Genomic DNA, 19,768 nt, shown 5'->3' with positions numbered 1-19,768 from the left:
TCCAATGGATAATGATTGAATTAGGTGACTTAATCTCTTGAGTTTCGAACTCCCTGTCATTCCCAGGTTGGCTTGAATCAGAACAGAAAAAAAGTTGTTTAGATGGTTATTCTCTGTGAATTAAGAGTTCTGGAGAATCTGGCTTCCTCTGGTCAAAATTTCAACCAGCTTGAATCCCATTTTTGCTTTTCATCTATCTCATATTCATTCGGTTGTAAACAGCTTTTAGGGAGACAAGTTGAGCCTAGGCCACTTCTGTAAGTATGAGTTTCCCCATCCACAAAATGAGAAAACCTCTCTCACAGGGTTGTGAGGATTAAATCAAATTATACAGACCAAGTACTTAGAACACATGGTAACTCCTCGATATGAACCATTATTATGGTTGTAATTTTACTTTCAGGTATGTTAGCTGCTGAGAACCCACAGCATTCCCAGTCTTCATATTCTGTTCTTTCAGACTGTTGTGTTAAGATAAGTGAGCCAGAGAAGATGGAAGAAAAAGTTCCAGGAGGCAAGGAGCTGCGTCTTTTTCACCCTTGTATCTCCAATATCCAGCATCCATCATAGATTCTTTATTACTTAATAAATATGGCATTATAAGGGAACGAGAATGAAGGAGAGAGAAAGCCAAGGTACCAGTTGAAACTCATGATCTATTGCCCAAGTTCCAAATTTGAGCCAGTTCTAAGACATCCATTGATCAAAGGTCAAGTGCTAACAAGGATGGATTCTGCAACACTGAGGCAAGTGTGTAGAGTAGCGATTTCCCCATTCTTCCCTAAAAATATACTATGGTCATTTACTTTGGCAACCATACCCTTAGGTATAGCTTATACCAGCTTGTTCAAAGGCTATTGGTTGTAGGTCTAAATTGATCTTGATTCCTGGAGACTCAAACACAATCATCATTTCCCTATTAGGGGAGGGCTTTATGGGAGTCACAGACCTGGTCCATCTCATGGTGGGTCAAATGGGTCCACAGACCAAAAGGTGGTCATTTCCCAAATTCCTGAATGCATGGTTGGTAAGAAGATAATTAGCTTGGCAGAATACTCACATTGATTTTTCGATCTGTGGAGTAAGAGCTATTGTAGGAAAACCCAAGTAGAAGCCCCTCCCATATCAGAATAGTCAATCAAAAGCAGTATGGCATCCTGGAAAGAATGACAGAGATGAGTGCAACACTAAATGACTTAAATGATGAAAAGGTGGTGGCTTTCATCATAATCGCCAGTCTAGTCTTTGCAAAACTGGACGGATTATGGCAGACGACAATGGACTATTGCAAATGTAACCAGGTAGTGGCTCCAATTATAGCTGCTCTGTCAGACGTGCTGTCTTCACTACAGCAGACCATCACAGCCTCAGGTATGGGGTATGCAGCTGTTGATCTGGTCAGTGCATTCTTTTCCAGAAAGAAAGAAGAACAGAAGCAGTTAGCATTCCTGTGGGATGGACAACAGTATAGAGTCACGATCTAGTCTGAGGGATACGTTGATTCTCCTGCACTCTGTCATAATACAGTCTGAAAGGATCCGGATGGGCTGGACATTCTGCAAAACATTGATCCACTATGGTAAGTACTCTGGATGCCTTAGTAAGATAAATGCTCCAGAGAGTGGGAGATAAATTCTCTGAAGATTCAGGGACCTGCCACACCAGTGAAGGTAACAGGTGTCCAGTGGCATGGGGTATGCTGGATAGGGCTTCCAAAGTAAGGAACAGGTCCATTGTTATTGTAAGGAACAAAGTAAGGGACAAGTGGGTACCTTGCACCCACTACTACTAAGAAATAAACATGACGACTGTTAGAGGTTTTTGGGTTTTGAAGGCAGCATGTTCTATACTTGAGAATATTTCTCTGACTCATTTATTAAATGACATGGGAGGCTGCTAGTTTTGCATTGGCTCCAGAGCAAGAAAAGTCCTTGTAGCAACAGCAGTCCTGCTGTTTGGACTATATGATGCAGTAGACTCCATGGTCCTAGAGGTATCTGAGTAGATAGGGATGCTCAGTAGAGGTCCCAGCAGGCCCCAAGGAGAATTCCAGCATAGACCTCTGGAGTTCTGGACCAAGGCCATGCTGTCTACAGCAGATACTATATACCATTAGAAAAATATTTCTTGACATGTTACTGGGCACTAGTAGGAGAACATCTAAGCATGGAGTATCAATTGGCCTTATTCCAAACTGCCTATTATGAGCTGAGTACTATCAGCCTCACCAAAATATGTCAGACAGGCCCAGCAAGAATCCGTTGTAGGATGGAAGTGTACATCTGGATTGGGCTTGAGCAGGTCCAGAGGACACAAGTCTGATGGCCCAGACTTCCATGTCACCTGCTAATTGGCACTGATGTCTTTCCCTCAGCTCACATCTATTGCCACAAAGAGGATTTCTTATGACCAGCTGATAGAGGAGAAAACCTGAGCTTGGCTCACAGATGGATTAGCTAGAAGCATTGACACAAGCTGAAAATGGACTGTGGCTGCACTACAGCCTCTCTGTGGCCCTGAAGAACGCTGGTGAGGGAAGCCCTTCAGTGGGCAGAGCTTTGCACCAGTATTCACTTTGTGCAGAAGGAGAAGTGACTCAAGGTAAGAATATACATGGGCTTTGGGGAAGTGGCAAATGACTTGGCTGGTTTTTAAGGGACATAGGAGAGGGGATAAGGAGTTCTGGGGATAAGTTATGTGGATGGACCTGTGGGAGTGGGCATAGAGTGTGAAGATATTTGTGTTGTGTGTATACACACACCAAGGGCCACTGCTGAAGTACCAAACAACCAAACAGGCAGGAAGTCTTGGCCAGTTGACGACAGCCTCTGCCCTTGGCTTCCCCAGTGCATGAGCAATGGGCTCATGAAAGGAGCAATCATGAAGGCAGAGATGGAGGCTCTGCATGGGCCCAAAAGCATGGACTTCCTCGCATGGAGGCTGATTTAGCTATTGCTGCTGCGAGTGAGATCTGTTAGCTCAATGAGGCTGAGCATCTTGAGCTGACCAGAAAGGCACTTGGGGCAAGTCTATCATATAGGTCCCTTCCCATCCTGGATAGAGCAGTGATTCATGCTCACTGGGATCGATACATATTCTGTAAATGGATTTGTCTTTTCTACCTGCAAGACCTTGGCCATTGCGCTATCCAAGGGCTCACAGAGTGTCTGATTCACTGATGTGGGATTACACATAGCATCTCCTTAGACCAAAGCCTCACTTTATGGCAAAGGAGGTATGGCAGGGGGCACATGACCACGAGATTACTGATTCTATCCTATATCACACTATTCAGAAGTTGGTAAACTGATAGAACAGTGGAAAAGCCTTTTATCAGGGCAGCTGGGTCACCAGCTTGAATGTGACACCCTATGTGGATGAGGCACTGTGTCAAGATGCAGCAGACTTTTTAGGAAAATGCTGTTATATGTGCTGCATCCCTAAAAGGTAAAACTGTGGCTGCAGGAAGTAGATGTGGCTTTGTTCAGCATCATTTCCATCATCATGGCTGACTTGGGAAATTTGTGTTTTCTGTCCACACAATTTTAGATATCCTGGTTCCCAGAGGTGCCTGCTTCTCCAAAACATTTCCCTCAGCTGATGGGAACAGTCTTGTCAAGAAAACTTGCACTGCTTTCCAAGTTGGGAAGCCCATGGGCAATGACTGACCAATGAAAGGTTTAAAAGGCAGGATCTTTTGCGTCAAGATTTGGGGGGGATAACTCTGCAATTTTGTTTATGCTCTGAACTCCCTCCACCCCCTACCGTGGATCAGGCCAAGGCTTGACTTTACCAGAGACAACAGCCTTGCTCAGCTCTTTCTTCTCCCCCGCCATGCTGCTTCTTCACTCCCTCCCTCACCAGTTTTTCCTGTAAGGCACTCCCTCAATAAATCCTGAACACCTAAATCTCTGATTGAGGCTCTAATCTTCTCCCTCTTTTGGTCCTTGGGCCCAAGGAGAAGACATTCTGTCCATTATCCCATGAACAAAAATAAGAACTCTGGTGGGAGCTGGCCCCATGACTGAGTGGTTAAATTTCTGTGCACTCCACTTCGGAGGCCCGGGTTTTCAGGTTCGGATCCTGGGTGTGGACCTGCTCCACTCATCAGCCATGCTGTGGAGGCATCCCACATGCAAAATAAAGGAAGATTGGCACAGATGTTGGCTCAGGGCTAATCTTCCTCAATCAAAAAAAAGAGGAAGGTTGGCAATGGGTGTTAGTTCAGAGTGAATCTTCCTCACCAAAAATAGAGAACCCTGATGAGCGCAGCTACCAGAGGGCAGAATTTTCAGAACTGAAGGGTATCATCGAGGGCAAAATTTACTCAGGACCTCCTCTTATTTTTACATTTTTTATGGAAGTATACACAGAAAAGCACACTGAAATATACAGCTTGCTGAATTTTCACAAGAACATTGCAGAAGGGGAAGAGAAAAGGTACAGGTGTCACACACGCTTCCATTCGTCAGCCTAGAAAAAACCATCACACTTCCATTGTCATTTCATAGGCTAGAGCTCGTCACATGGCCCACCTATTAGAGAAGAGGGGAACTGGACAGGGTGAGATTAGGAATCTCTACAGCAATAAACACAAATCTGGTGAGTCATTTTTTTCCCACTGAGTTTTCCTGTGTATATCAGTTTCTCTCCTTTTCCCCAGTTTTGATGGCCAGTTCAAACCATCCTAACCCAATACACAGAATAGAAGAGATTTTGTCTTCAGTATGTTCATGCCAGTGTTAAATTCTGAAGCATTTGCTTGATTGGATTTGGGCTAAATACTACTAAATAATGGTAAAGTCACCTTGATAACAATTTGAGGTTGAATATGAAACAAAATGGTAGCTAATAAGCATTCTATTAGGCATATCTTCTCAATTTTTAATAACTTGTGATGAAATTTTGCATATGGATAGAGGCTACCAGGACACATGATTATACCAAGAGAGGTGCACAGTTTAGAGAATCACTGATGATACCCGGAAAAATGTAAAAATAATTACAGATCCTTTGATATTGATGCGCATTGTCATAATGACTGCCATTACTGGCTTTAGGGCCGCATTCCATAACGAGCTTTTTTGGGACTTAGTGTTGCATAGAAGTGCCAGAGATACTGTTTCTATTAATGAACATGTAGTTCTAAGCTGTAACAATGGCAATATTGTATTATTCTCTGAGCAAAATTCTGCTGAATTCACAGACAGGTGACATCGTGTGGGCACTAATGTATATGGAGCTCTCTGTTATAATAAGGCTGCTATTATCTTTAACACAATAACTCTGAATGTGCCCTGGACTTACCAGTAGGTGCTGTTAGCTAAAACTTGACTTAACTCTTTGGGGTCCGATTTAAGCAGCTCCTTACAGACCTATCCGTGATTTCCAACCTCAGAAATTCCCATTCTTGTTTCTATTTCATTTTTCACTGCTTTCACTCTCCCTTTCCCTCTTTCCTTGTGTGTTTTGATAAACACCTCTTTTGCATCCAAATTCGTCTTTCTGTGGAAATGCATATTTTGCCCATTTGTCAGAGGAGATTGTTGACTTAGGTCTTCACTCATGGAGCCTGGGGGAGATGCATCCTTGCCTTTCGTCCTCCCCGGTCCCATCCTCCAGGTTACACGGGCTCTGTACGGCAGGATCATGTCTCTCAAAATAATGCATTCTCTAAGCAGTGGTTACTGCTCTGGGCTGAAAAGGGGCATTAAACATCACCACTGATTAGACTTGGTCCCAGTATGCCAGTCCAACAGAGGGCCAGGCAAGGCAGGAGAAAAGCCTGGTTCTTGCTGGGCTGCTCACACCTGGCACCCACGGGCATGCACGCAGACAAACCAGATACTTCCCCAGCTCGGAGGGGAGAAGGCTGACCTGGAGATGCGCAGAGTCCTCAGTGCAATCTCATTCTCCTCCATTATCTGCCTGCAGAGGATCCACTTTCTGGATTAGCTTGGGGAGGGCAGCCACCTTTGGTCCATTTGGCCTTTTCACCATCATCGGTCCCCTCCCTCGCCCTTGGCGCCTGCGTGCAGCCTGAAGCCCAGCGGTCACAGGGCGAGGATCAGGAAGGAGAGTTTACCGCATCCCTGGGCAGCTATTTCTGTCAACTGAAAAGGCCATTTAAGCAAAACACTTAATTACCTTTCCTCCTCCCCGCAACCCCTGGGAAAGTATGAGCCAGTCAGATAATGAGCTTAGAGAGAGCCCGCAGCTTGGCGAGGAGGAGAGTTTCATCAGGCTGAGGAGTGACCTCATCCGATCCCATCACGAAATGGGGAGCAGGGAGAAGAGCAAGAGGGCGCAATAAACGGCTCCTTGCAGCCGAGCTTCATTATTTCGCTCGTCACGTTGCCGATTCCTAGAACATTAGAGAGCTTCTAGTTCACAGGTGAAGCAAGCGGGCCTGGCCTGCGATCAGCCAGGCGGGGGCTTCTTTTGACTGTGTGGCCCTGTGCAGAGAGCCCTCGGCTGGGCATCTTCCCTGCATGGCCCTGGCAGCGACCTCAGTCCTCTGGGCCTCAGATTTCTCACTGATAAAATGAGGACATTGGACTTGGAGAGTCTCTAAGGGACCTTTAAGTTTTATAACACTAAAAATATTGCTTCGGGCATAGGGGGTTTGGGAAGATGGGGTCTCCTCCACGGTGGTGGCCTGGCCGTGGCGGAGGAAGACAGTGTGCCTGCATTCTTAAGGGTGTGGGCCAGGCCAGCGGAGGCTGCCCTCCTGGGGTGGCCAGTAATTGGGGTCTTGCCTAAAGAGGCACAGCCTGTGAAATGAAAGACACAGGAGCTGAGCCTTTAAGGTAAGAGAAGGTGCTGGCCTGAGGGAGAGCCCGGCATCTTCAGAGAGCTCCCATCAACCCTGACCGGAAAGGATGACAGATTGCTGCCTCTGTGGTCAAGCTGGCAGGGTGTCTGTTTTGGCCTCTGTCCATTTTGACCTCAGTGTGTCTCATGAGTTCCATCCCTGTGTCTGTCCTGCTTGGACCTGGCATCTGCCGTGTGCCAGCCCGACACAGGACTGAGGCCACCCAGCTTCCCACCCACTGCCGCAGCCCCCACCACCTGGCCCTGTCCAGCTGCCACACACTGGCCCCATCCTACGACTGGAATGTCAGCCCACCCACATTTTCCCTGCTTTCCAGCCCTCCTGCCTGTCCTCTAAGGTCTGGACTCACCTTTCCTGGCTAGATGCTGCCACCTTGCCTCGGCCTGAGCCGTGACTCTGTGCTGCCTCCTGGGCCCTGCATGAGGCTGTAGGTGAGGGGAGTGAGAGGGTGAGACAGGAGGGGGGACTGAAGGCCTTCACACCCCAGTGGGAGCCTGGTTGGGGGACTGAGGAAGAAAATCACTCCATTTCATTCATCCACTGAATCACTGAGGGCCTCTCAGAGCAGCAGCACTGAGCACAGACAGAAAAACACCTCTCCCCGACAGAGTCTAGCGCTGGGGAAACAGATGGGGACTAAAATAAATATGCAAAGAACTAAAGAAATACTTTTAAAGATATTTAAAATAAAAAGAATGAGCATGTTAAAGTGTAACTACTACTATGGGGAAAACTAAAGCAGGGAAGGAAAACAGGAAGTGCCAGAGTCAGGAAGGGGTTTGCAGCTTTAGAAAGGGTGGTCAGTGAAGGTCTCATTGAGAAGGGACATTTGATTAAAAATTTGACAGACATGAGGAAGGAAGACATGCTTCCTGGCAAAGGGGGACTCCAGGCAGAGGGAATAACAAGTGCAAAGGCCCTGAGGCATAACTGTGCTTGGTGAGTGAGGAATGGCAAGGAAGCTGGTGTGACTGGAGCTGAGCAGGGGGTGTAGGGCAGTAGGCCATATCAGAGAGGAAACAGGGAGAGGTGGCAGTGGGGAAATGATGTAGGGCTTTGCAGACTACTATAAGAGTTTTACTCTGAATGAGTTGACGGTCACTTCAGGGTGTGACCAGAGGAAGTCAGGAAGCGACTGTGATCATATTAGTGAGACATGATATGACTTGGCCGTCTGGCAAGGGTGGGTGAGGTCAGAAATAGTCAGAGTCTAGACCTAACACTAGATGACCTGATTTGCTGATCACCTGAATGTGGCATGTGAGAAAAAGAAGAGAGACAAAGGTGGTTTTGAGATTTTTGGCCTGAGCAATTGCAAGAATGGAGCTGTTTGACATTAATGGCAGGGAGAAGGGGTTGGAGGAGCAGCGTGGGAGGCACCGTCAGGAGCCCGGTGCTGGATGTGTCTATCTGAGGTGCCTGTTGGTCACCCAAGTGGTAGAGGACTCCAAGTGGAGACTGGAGCTCATGAGAGGACAGTAGTCAGATACGCATTTGGTGCCCACAGTAAATAGACGGCCATTAAGGTCATAAGACAGAATGAGATTAGCAACGAAGTGCAGACAAAAGACAGAGAGAGAAGTCAAGGCCTGAGGTTTGAGACCTCCAGCATGAGGAGGCCAGGGAGATGAGGAAGACCAGAAAAATAGTCTGGGAAAGAAAGGCCCAGGCAAAAGGAAAACCAGGAGAATGGGGTGTGCTGGAAGTAGACGCAGCGTTTGAGGGGAGGAAGGAGTGGTTATCTGTGTCGAGATGAGGGCTAAAAATGACCGTTGGTCTTAGCCAGGTGGCGGCCACTGCCGGGCCCCATCTTCTGCAGAGACAACCCTTCGATGTGCTTTGATCGTGTCTCCTGGCCCCTGCCTTAGCCACAGGGGCAGGATCATGGGCCCAGGCCTGGCCAATCATGTGACCTTTTCCCCTGGCCACAGTGATTGGTTTAGAGATGAGCATGTGGCCCACACTGGGCCGAGTAGATTTTCTCGGGAGGTTTTCTCCTGGAGCTGCTAAGTGTTGGGATGTAAGTCATGGCCTCTCGCAGACATCCTGCCTGTCAGGTGGACTCACTCTTTCTAAGATAGAGAGAGAGATCCCTGAAAATAGCATTTGAACCAGTTCTGGATCCAGCTCTGCCCAAAGCCTGCTACTCCCTTGGGCTAAATTTCATTTCCCAGCCAATAAACTCGCTATTTTTAAGCTAGTTGAATCAGCCTCTGTCTCTTGCATCCAAAAGTGCTCTAACTAAGAATCCAAGGAGAGTTCTCTGGAGTCCGCTACTCAATAGTGGGAGCAAGTGTGCGGAAGGGCGTGTTGCTGACTCACTGGCCACACAAAGACTGACCAGAGAGGGCTTTGAGCCACTGCTCAAAGACGCTGGCAGTCCTTGCCGGGCAGCCCTCTAAATGAAACCTTATTAAGCAACCCCTGGCTTCAACACTATTCTTAGCTGCCTGGAATTGCGTGGAGGAGGCCAGCCGGGGCACAGCCAAACAGGGTCACCTCCCTATCTCCTCCTGTCGCAGCGTCTGACGCAGGCCTGAAATCTGGGGCAGGTAAGGTTGCGACCAGAGGAGCTGGGTGAGGGCATCAGGTTCCAGCTGTGACCTAAGAGGTGGCATCCTGCGGGGCGGCCAGGGCTCAGTACTGGGAGTTCCCTGGGAGATTATGGAAGCCACAGGGGGTGAGGGGAACTACTGCTGTGGGCTTACAGGGGGACAAGGTCAGCATCTAGGGAATGCAGATGAAGTAATGGGAGACCAGGGCAGGGAAGCAGTTGCTAAAACAAACCCACAATTCTGCTGGATGAGGTTTCTTTGGCCTGGAGCTGTTTTTAAAGGGCCAGCCACACACAAATTGCAGTGTGTTAAAGACACCTGGAGCAGAGCACAGACCCACTCAGGCTAGCTCGCAACTCTGAAGATCCAGGATGTCACCTTTGGGGGGCTTCTCAGTGTGTTGAAAGGGGAAGCAATTTGTTTTCATGGTTCTTCTGGGTCTGTGCACAGATGGATTTTTCAGCTCATCTCGTCACTCTCCTCTACCTGGGCAGATGCATGAGTCAGCCTTGGGAACAGCTCTGATCTTCTCACCCTGCACCCCGACAAAGGTGAATTATGCTCCAGTGATAACCCCTGGTTACCTACGGTACGTAAACCAGTCAAGACTTCAGAGAGCTCCGTAATATCTATGCACAAAAGGTCTTGGTATAAATTCCTTCCATCTAAAATCATTACCACATTGCTTGCTTCTATTTTGGGATTTCTTATGTTCCTGGAGAAGACCCACCTTTCACACCAGCCGTTTCATCATCTAACTATAGTTAAGACTTCTTCCAATCACACACTTTCCTCCATCATGGAATATGAAGGATACGAATTAAATGAACCTTATTAAATGCAGTGCCACGCATTTGGAATTTGTAGCATTTGACAGAAGCTGAAATGAAATTTACTTGTTGCTCAGATAATTGTGTATTGTGTACATTACTAGACTGAACACTTTTGTAGGAAGGGTGAATTTAAAGTGTTTAACAGGAAAACTGTTTTAAACACCCTCCAGCACTTTAAAATGTCACATTGCACCCAAACAACTGATTCCAGGTACGCATAAATCTTCTGTGTTCACAAAACAAGTCTGCAAGGGTTTCTGGTGGGCGGCTGTCCTTTAGCCTCCTATTTATTTACTGCAATAAAACTATGTAAAAACCCTATCCTTCACCCCTTTCGCTAATTTACTTTGGTCTTTTCTACGATGGTCTAAAAAGAAATGTTTTACTTTATGACTTTACCCTTCAATAAGGTATATTCTTGGTGCCACAACTGAATTCTGCTTCCTAAGTCACAGAAAGAAAATGTTTTCCAAATTCTTTCCATACTTCCTGTAGGTGGGACACAAATTGCAAGAGAAAAAAATCCTGGAGGCTCAGAACCAGATAGGCCTTTCTTTCTGGAAGAGTAGTTTCATTCTCCGAGCTCTGGTGCTTTGAGGCTCACATCATGATCTCTGGGGAGATGAGCAGAACCCAGCCTCTCGTGTGTTGGTTAAGGGAGCGCTAGCTGCTGTAACAGAAAAATGCCTACGTCCTGGCAGGCTTACGTACTGAAAGTTTATATCTCGATCACGTAACAGGCAAAGCTGACACTTCTGGTTGAGTAGCTCTCCTCCACGATGTGACCCAAGGGCTCCTTTCGTCTTGTGGCTCCATCAAGTTCAACATGTGGCTCCAACATGGTCCCAAGAGTTGACTCATTACAGCCAGGTGGGAAGAGAAAAGTCCATGACAGACTGCACGTGGGTTTATGATCCAGGCCTGGAATTGGTGCGCATCAATTCCGCTTATTTTCTACTGACCAGAGCAGGACTGATGGCGGACCATGGCCACACACCCCTGCAAGGACTTGGACACGTATTATAGCTGTGTGCTGGTGTTTGGGTGAACATGTAACAATTTCTGCCTTCTGTGGTTGGAGTCAAGAACTTTTGACTCCAGCAGTGGCCAGGCTCTCGCTCTGAAGGTACTGGGGATGCTCATTGGGGCAGGCCCCCAGAGACTGAGTAAATTCTGTTATTAAATTAATTTCCTTTATTTGCTACTCAGTTTTGCTTTTCTATTTTCATCTCATTGGCTTCTGGACTGGAATTAAACATCTTTAAATCTTGGTCTACCATAACATCTCAAAAAGACTTAAAAAAGGAAAGAGTCAATAGGAAAAGAAGTTGACTTGACCTTGCTTCTTATAAATCATCTGAAAATGATAGGCTCCACACTAAAATATCCTAGTGGTCTGAGGCAGACAGGATCGAGATCTAGCTCTTTCTGCAAGACCTGGATATCATTTATCACCGAGTACCTGACTCTCACAATTCAGGATATTGAACCTTGTACAGGCCTCTGCTACCCAACCCCCCCACTGTTGAGTCACCTCCCACCCTCAGGCAGATGCGAAAGTAAATCTCCAGCCCCCCACATAGTAGCTGTGAAGTGTGGGCAACTTATTTAGCCTTCCTGAGATTAAATTATTCTGTAAATTATTCTTCTTGGCCCCATATTCTGTGAAAATGGGGTTAATAATTTCATCTTGTGGGACATTGTAAGGGTTAAGTAGGATATTGAATGAAAAATCACCCAGCACAGGGCCTGGCATCGGCTGGACGATCCATCACTACCAGCTTCCTTCCGGCCTTTCTCCACTTGGAGGAAGGTGAGCACCAGGGCCCTCATCAGAGCGGTGGTGCCTCCGGGAGTGGGGCTACCTCTCCTCCCCTGCCCGGCCGACTTCACGAAGATCCCACTGCAGCAAGAGTTCTTTCCATTCAGACAGAAACCAGAGGGTCTGAAGGCGAGGAGGGAGTAGGAGGCAGACAAAGACGCAATTACCGCCACATGACTGCCTACTAAGAATTCTGGCTGGAGAAAGGCTTTTCTGCGGTTTGTTTTTGCTAATTCTGCTGCAAGAACCCAAGAGGTAGGGCCTTCAGTCAACAGGACAGCCCCCATTTCACTGTTCCTAAATGTAATTCAACTTAGTCAACCTCTGACATTTTCTGGCTCCATCTCTTCTCTCTCATACTTCCTTGATTGATTAGCAGCTATCTACTCCAGTTAGCACAATTTCCATTGATCGGGCCCGGCTAAACCTAGTGTACTTCACACCCACAAATGCATGCACGTGCACACACACACACGCATGCACTAAAACCCAAGAAAAATCTCGGCTCTAAATGGAGGGTGGGTGGTACCCAGTGTTTCTCAGGCCATGCCTGAGTCCATGTTAGAGGAAGATGAAAATCACTTTCCCCAGCTCTCCCAAAGTCAGTTTGTGAGAATCAATTATAATCCTTAAATCTTCTCATTCTTATATAGGCTTATTTCTTACTTAGTTCTGGTATGCCACTTTGAGCCAGTCAGAGAAAAAAACCTTTGCACTGGCGATACTGCACAACTATACACCAACAAGGATGACATTCTGGGATAAACTAGCAGAAGCCTTGGCTGTTTCAGGAGTAATCCTAAAGATCAACAGAAGAAATTGCTTGAAGTGGATGGATAAAATTCTTAGAATAATCCTGCCCAAGCCCTCTAGAATTCGTTTATGATGTCTTTATATATTTCAGCCTTTCACCTAGGAAGATTCCGAAGCGTCACCAAAATGAATGTGCAGTGCTGCTGGGAAGGCGCATGGATGCTGCAAAGGGCTTAGACTTGAAAACATCTTTTGAAGGAGTTTTGGGAGAAAAAGTTCCATTGATGCGAACTAAAATTTTGGGGAAAGGTTTTAAGCAAGTTTCAACGGGATGCACATAAAGTAACTTTTCTCACTCTGCTGAAAATCTCAGGGAAAGCAAAGTGGCCCAGAGGGCCAGGTCAGCATTGGCCTAACAGGAACCTTGTTCAGTGGGTTGAAGTGAAGTGAGGCCCGGTGCCAGCAGGGCTTAAATGAAAGCTGTGGTCTGGCAGCGGGTCTGAGGCTGGTGTGCAAAGTCACTGGCGGTTGGCGCTATGGATTGATAGTGGGTGGGGGATTTTAATGGGATTGTACAGGATGGGAAGTGTACGCTATGAGGAATCAAGACCAGAGATGGAAGTTTGACTGGTGCTTGAGAAGCACTTGAGCCCAAAGCTGGGGCTAGAGCTGTAGATTGTTCTCCTAAGTCTTGTTCCTCAACAAGAAGCTTCCTTCCAACGTCTCCCTTCCTCCGGGTCAGAATCTCCCAGAACTTGACTGCAAAGTAACAAAAAGAAACTATATATGAAGATGTTTCTGATCTACCACCAAATTCTGTTCTCTCTTTATCCATAAAAGTAAAAGGCATAGACTTTTTAGATTGAGGTAGAATTGATACACAATAAACCACACATTCTAAAAGTGTTCAAGTTACTAATTTTGACATCATTCTACACTCATGAAAGCATAGCCACAATCGAGATAGAAAATATATCCATCCCTCCAAAAACTTTCCTTGTGTCCCTTTGTAATTCCTCCCATCTCTGTCCCTCTCTGCCTTATCTCCTCTCCCCCAGGCAACTGTTGAACTGCTTTCTGTTACAATATATTAGTTTGCATTTTCCAGAATTTTACATAAATGGAATCATACAGTATTTAGTCTTTTTTGGTCTGGCTTCTTTCATTCAGTGTAATTATTTTGAGATTCACCCATGCTGTTTGTGTATTTCAAGAGTTCGTTATTTTTTATTGGTGAGTAGTATTTCATCAGATAGATATCACACAATTTGTATTCAGTATGTCTCCCCAGGATAAGAGAAATCATGCTGTTGCCATTTATTTGAGTTCTTATTATGGGTCATGGGCTCTTGATGTAACTCAGCTGAATTACTTCTCTCAAGAAACTAAATGATGTTTACAGATACGGAAACAGATTCAGAGAGGATAACTCGTTGGTCTGAGGCCACAGAGCCAGTTAGGGATGGAAGCAAGCTTTGAAACCAGTCCTGCTACTGAAGTCCAAGCTCATTTCTTCAGGCTCTGCTACCTTCCACGGGAGCAGTTTTGGACTTAGATTATTAAGAGCAATGCTTTGGGCTGTTACTTTTCACGGAAGACATAACCTCACAGACTCTGGTTCTGCTCCCACAGCTTCCTCAGCTCCAGGCTTGAGACGAGTCTCTATTCCTCAGAAGAACTTGTGAAACTCCATACTTCTTTGTATTCAAGTATCAGTGTGTTTGACTATTGTCCTCAATCCAGAACTTGCCTTGTTTTTATAGAACAAAAATCCAGCTTCATTCTGAAAATGAAGTGACACTCGGTCTCTGGAAAACAACCCAGATCCCAGGTCCCCACTTTAGCACAATCCGAAGTCAAGGTTTCTGGTTGGATACTTTCAGACATATCAAACCAGGGGAAAAAGAAAGAGATTTTTCTTTTTCTTGCTGTTCCAGATCTGATAACGTTGCCTGATTAGTTCCTCCACCGTGAATTCACACCGCACGTACCCACATGCCAGCCCTTTGCTAAAAGGCCATCAGCTATATTGCTTCCTGCACAATCGTTTATATTTTGCCTCACGCCTTCCCTTCTGCACCTCTGTTTCCGGCTCCTCCCCCTGAAGTAGCAAAATGCTTGCAAAGAAAATGTGTCAACAGGTGAAATTTATAGGAGTTTCCTGGCCCACACAGAAATGTGAACCACAGGCATCCCCAAAGGAGAGATTTTCTTACCCAGATACTTACCCTCTTGAATATGCCCTGATTCATTCACATGTGAGTTCTCTAGAGAAACCAGTTATCTTTTTTACAGAATCAGAGTGTGCAGCTCCTGTTTGGGAAGAGTGACTTTGATGAATGCCAGTTGGGATTATTTAGTTGCAGTTACAGAAAAACCTGACCCAAACTGGCTTAGTCAAAAAAGGGAATTTATTGACTCAGAAGCTGAAAAGAGGAGGGCTAGCTTCAGGCACAACTCTATTCAGGGCTTAAGCATATCAGTAGCACCTGCTTATTTTTGAATCTTCATGTCTTTGTTCTACTTTCCATTATGTTGACTTTGGCCTTGAGTTTTATGGGTCCCAGAAAGGTCCCTGCTAACCCATTCATTCTCTTATGTTTTAGGTCAAAGGTTATGAGTGAGAGTCTCTTTCCCAGAAGATGCAGCGAAAATGTCATTGCATCTCATTGGCTCCGACTAGGTCACGAATGATACATGAACGTCAATGGAAAGGGAAATGAGACATGCTGATGGCTTAGGCCTGGGTCACCAACGCCACCCCTGGGGCTGGGTGTGGAATCAACTTTAATGGGAACTGCATGGAAATTGGGTACAGTCACCAGGGGGACTCTGGCAGTGTTCACTGCAGTGAGTTTTGCCTTATAAGAAACTATATGTATGTGTCACATAACGTTTTGTCTCCACTGCACAAGCCAGCTCCATACCTTGAAAATAGCCAGCATCTGCGCATGTAAAATAAGAATTCCCCGCAAAGCCAGGCTGACTTGGAGAAAGGGTTACTTACTGATTTCAATTCCAGGAGTCAGGCTAGTTTGTTAAAATTTTGATATAAGTGCGTCAGCATAGAAAACTTAAACTCAAAAGTTTCTCAAAGTCTAAAGCAGGACCATTTTCTATTCTTAAAGGCATGAAGATCCTCCACTGGTTTGTTACTGAAGCCTGTTGCAATAAGACTCTCATGGGTTTCATTGAGTTTTTGTGTTTGTTTCCTAAGATGCCTAAGATGTTTCAGTTGTAAGGACCTCTGCAGCGCAATCAGGCTGGTTCTGGAGGGAGTGGAGGAGTTTATGGCAGAAACTTGAAACTTGGGGAGGCCCTGGAAGTATTTTGACTACATTATGGTCCACACACCAAAAGAAGTTCTCCTATGTTGTTCTTTCTTCCAATCACTCAACTTCTTCATATGTCTTTCTAAATAAACATCTGGGATTAGGTTCCTCATTCTTCTTGTCAACTCTTGACCTTAAGTGTTCAGACTTGAACCACTGAACAATTGTTGCTAGTTCTGTACTTCCTTTCCTCAGACGCTTTATTGTTGATTGTGTATCAGGCCCTCTCTAAGCACTTCACATGCATTATTTCATTTATTCCTCATAACTTCTCTATGACATAGAGACTATTATTATTCCCATTGTATGGAAGACAAACAGACCTAAAAGAGATTAAATATCGTGCCCAAGGGTCACACAGTTCGAGCCAGGGATCTTAAAACCATGCTACATAAATAAGACAAAGGTTTTGCTCCCGCCCCCATAGTATAGTACAGGAATACAGACCTATAAATAAACTACTGCATTTAATGTTATATTTTCCATAATAATCATCAACACAGGAAAGTAAGGAAGCAAGAGAGAGTGGCCCATTCCCTGGCGAGTGTTGGGGGGATTGGGAATGTGTGTTAGTAAACGTTTTCTAGAAGAGGCTAAGCTGAGGCGCAGGAGAAGGTGCGTTTTAGCTGGAAGGCGGGGCCTGAGAACAGCATCCTGGAGATTGGGGCCTGGGGAGGCAAAGCACAGAGGCATCTAAAAGTGATGCATGATGGGAGAATTGTAAGCTGCTTGGCCTGGCTGGAGCATAGGGTTCAAAAAGGCTGGACAAGAGGAGGAAAAATGAAGGATAGGAGGAGATAAGCAAGACCTAGTTCATGAAGGGACATTGGAAGAAAACGAGGAGCCATTGAAGGCTTTAAGAAAAAGATGACACTCATTCACGACCAATATTTTTTCTATTTTTTAAATTTCCAAGCTTAAATTTTTTTGAATTTTTTTATTGTGTAATAATGAAATTTACCATTATAATCATTTTAATTGTATAATTTAGTGGCATTAAGTACATTCACAATGTTGTGCAACCATCTCCACTATCCATTTCCAGAAATTTTATTTTTGGTGAGGAAGATTGGCCCTGAGCTAACATCTGTTGCCAATCTTCCTCTTTTTTTTTTTCCTTCCCAAAGCCCCAATACCTAGTTATATATCCTAGTTGTAGGTCCTTCTAGTTCTGCTATGTGGGACACCGTCTCAGCATGGCCTGATGAGCGGTGTATAGGTCCAAGCTCAGGATCTGAACTGGCAAACCCCAGGCCGCCAAAATAGAGCATGAACCTAACCACTACGCCCCCGGGCTGGCCCTTTTCCAGAAATTTTTTATCATCCCAAACAGAAAGTCTGTACTCATTAAATAACTATTCCCCATTTCCCCTGATAACCTGTATGGGTCACTGTAGAAATTGTCCTGAAAAACAAGGGGAAACAAGTATGTAGATCCTCAGTGCACATTAGCGCAAAGAGCCCTGTGGTTTGTGCTTTTTTAAAAGGAAAAGTGTCAGTGACACTACATTTTAGGATGCGAGAGTCCACTTAGTAGCGTGTGTGTTGTTCCTGCCAAATCAGCAAGACGGATGAAGATTTTCCATTATCACCAAGATGGCCATCTGTAGTTTTCCTGTCAAAGAAAGGCCAGTTGGTGCCCTACGTGGCTGTCATACCTCAAATTGCTGAGGAACATCCCATAGCATCAGTCTAGCCATCAAACACATATTGAGCACCTGCTGTATGCATGGTCATGAGTCAGGCACAATAAAAAGAGAGGAGTAAGCAATGATCTACAACCTTCAAAGGAATGGTAATGTAGTCAGGGAGAAGGACGTGGACACGTCCATCTGTGACCTCAGGTGGGATGGGATCAGTTCTCCCTCGCCCTCTGACCCGTGTGGATGATACCTCCTCATTGCTCTATGTACAGCTCTTTACAGCACTAGCCACACTGGAAGCTTACGTTAGCTTGAATATCTCCTTGTATTAACCATCAGATTCCATCATGGCAGACACTTCCTCTTCTTTCGTTCGTTATTGTCTCTCCAGTGTCTAGCATAGTTCTTGGCGCATAGAATGAGCTCAACAAATACATATTGAATGAATGGCTGCTATAATTACACATATGTGTATATCCGTATATATATATACATACATATATGTAATACACATATACTATTGCTATACGTGTATATATTAACATATATTCGTTCAACATATGTATATATGCACAAGCCATATGTTTTGAAAGCACAAACAAAAAATTCACAACTATAATCCAAACCACTTTTCAAAAAGCAACCACTTGAGAATCAATAGCTTCTTCAAGGCCTTAATACTGTTTAAATATGGCCAAGACTTCAGTGGTGGCAAAGCTCTGTAAGTTGGCGCGTTCATTGTCCCTACTTCATAGGTTTTCGTGAGGGCCAACCACACACAGCAGGGAGCACAGGGTTGGGTGCATGCTACCCAATAAGTGGTTGCCGTGGCTTCTAACGCGTCCAGATAGACTCACACTCTCACTCCTCAGTGCTGATTAGTTAGAAGACTATTTATAGACCTTAGCACTCCTCTCAAGACCTATTCTCAATTCCTGCCCCCTCACTCTCAGCAGACAACCTCACCTCATGAGTCATTGAGAAAACGGAGGTCATCCGTGTGCTTTCTGGTAACTTCCCGCTCTCTACCTATAATTTACCTACACCCACGTCTGTGCTCCAAGCCTGGCCTCCAGTGGGCAGGATAAGGTGGCCTCCTCCCAGCCACGCCAAACCAGTCTCAGAGTCTGCATCCCCCTGGCCTGTGCTCCTTCGTTCACCAACCCCCTGAGTCTCTCTAATTCCTTAGTCCAACTTCTATGTGCCCCATCTGCCCATGAACAGGTTCCACTCTCACTGCTCTCCTGGGCTACTGCAGCAGCCTCCTAACCTGTGTTGCATTTCCATTTTCCCTCTTCCACAGTGCAGTCAGAAGGATTCTTTTAAAATGCAGGGTCACAGGCAATTCCCAGAGCACTAGCTCCAACTCTCCTACTCGTCACTATTTCCAGCAATCTTATCAGAATGTAAGTAACTCAGTGATATTAAATCCTCTCTAAGTTTTCCCTTCCTTCTTTCTTTCCTTTCTTCCTTCCTTCATTCCTTCCACCCTCTCCCTTTCTCTCCCTTCCTTTGTTTCTCTGAAAGTAAACTCTTTGCATACTTGCATATTTATTAATAGGGTGCATCTTACAGCAGACGGGGCTCATCGGGGCCCATCGGTGCAGGGGTACGCCTTGACTCAGTCACCAGGCTTGTCTCTCTCCTCTGCTTCTCACGTACCCGGCCACGCACCTCCACTTCCTCTCTCCCAGTTTGCTTCTCACTCCCCGCTGTCTGGTTCTGCTCCTAGTACTTCTTGAAAATTAGGTTCACTCTGACCTCCTCATGGCTCCTGTCCTCTGTTCAGTCCTCATTCACTGTTTGTGACAGCAGCCATCCTGCTTGCCTTCGCACTTCCCACCCCGGCCCCTTGTTTTCCTCACAGCTCTTGTGGTTCCTTGTTTTCCTCCTTGGATGTCTCTTGTTGAATGCCCATGTCCTCGGAGCCACTCTCCTAGCTCTCCAAGCTATGGGTGATTTTATCCCCTTGTCTATTTCGTGTAGTCCTATATG

General features: G+C 45.7%; 1 long non-coding RNA gene across 4 annotated transcripts; it reads left to right on the top strand.

Moving 5' to 3' along the window:
- Positions 1 to 9,108: 9,108 nt before the first annotated feature.
- Positions 9,109 to 16,242, top strand: LOC111774940 (uncharacterized). Of its 4 annotated transcripts, none has more exons than XR_011421261.1 (3): positions 9,109 to 9,387; positions 9,841 to 9,979; positions 12,950 to 13,704. It is a non-coding gene; the product is annotated as an uncharacterized lncRNA (long non-coding RNA). The 4 variants fall into 4 exon arrangements; XR_011421259.1 differs by lacking the exon at positions 12,950 to 13,704 and adding an exon at positions 15,405 to 16,242 and having other exon boundaries at positions 9,111 to 9,387; XR_011421258.1 differs by having other exon boundaries at positions 9,111 to 9,387; positions 10,719 to 13,704.
- The last annotated feature ends 3,526 nt before the right edge of the window (positions 16,243 to 19,768 follow it).

The sequence above is a fragment of the Equus caballus genome, chromosome 9, assembly GCF_041296265.1.
Source record: "Equus caballus isolate H_3958 breed thoroughbred chromosome 9, TB-T2T, whole genome shotgun sequence".
Lineage (NCBI taxonomy): Eukaryota > Metazoa > Chordata > Mammalia > Perissodactyla > Equidae > Equus > Equus caballus.
The sequence above is the reverse complement of the archived record's forward strand: the minus strand, read 5'-3'. Positions and strand labels throughout refer to the sequence as shown.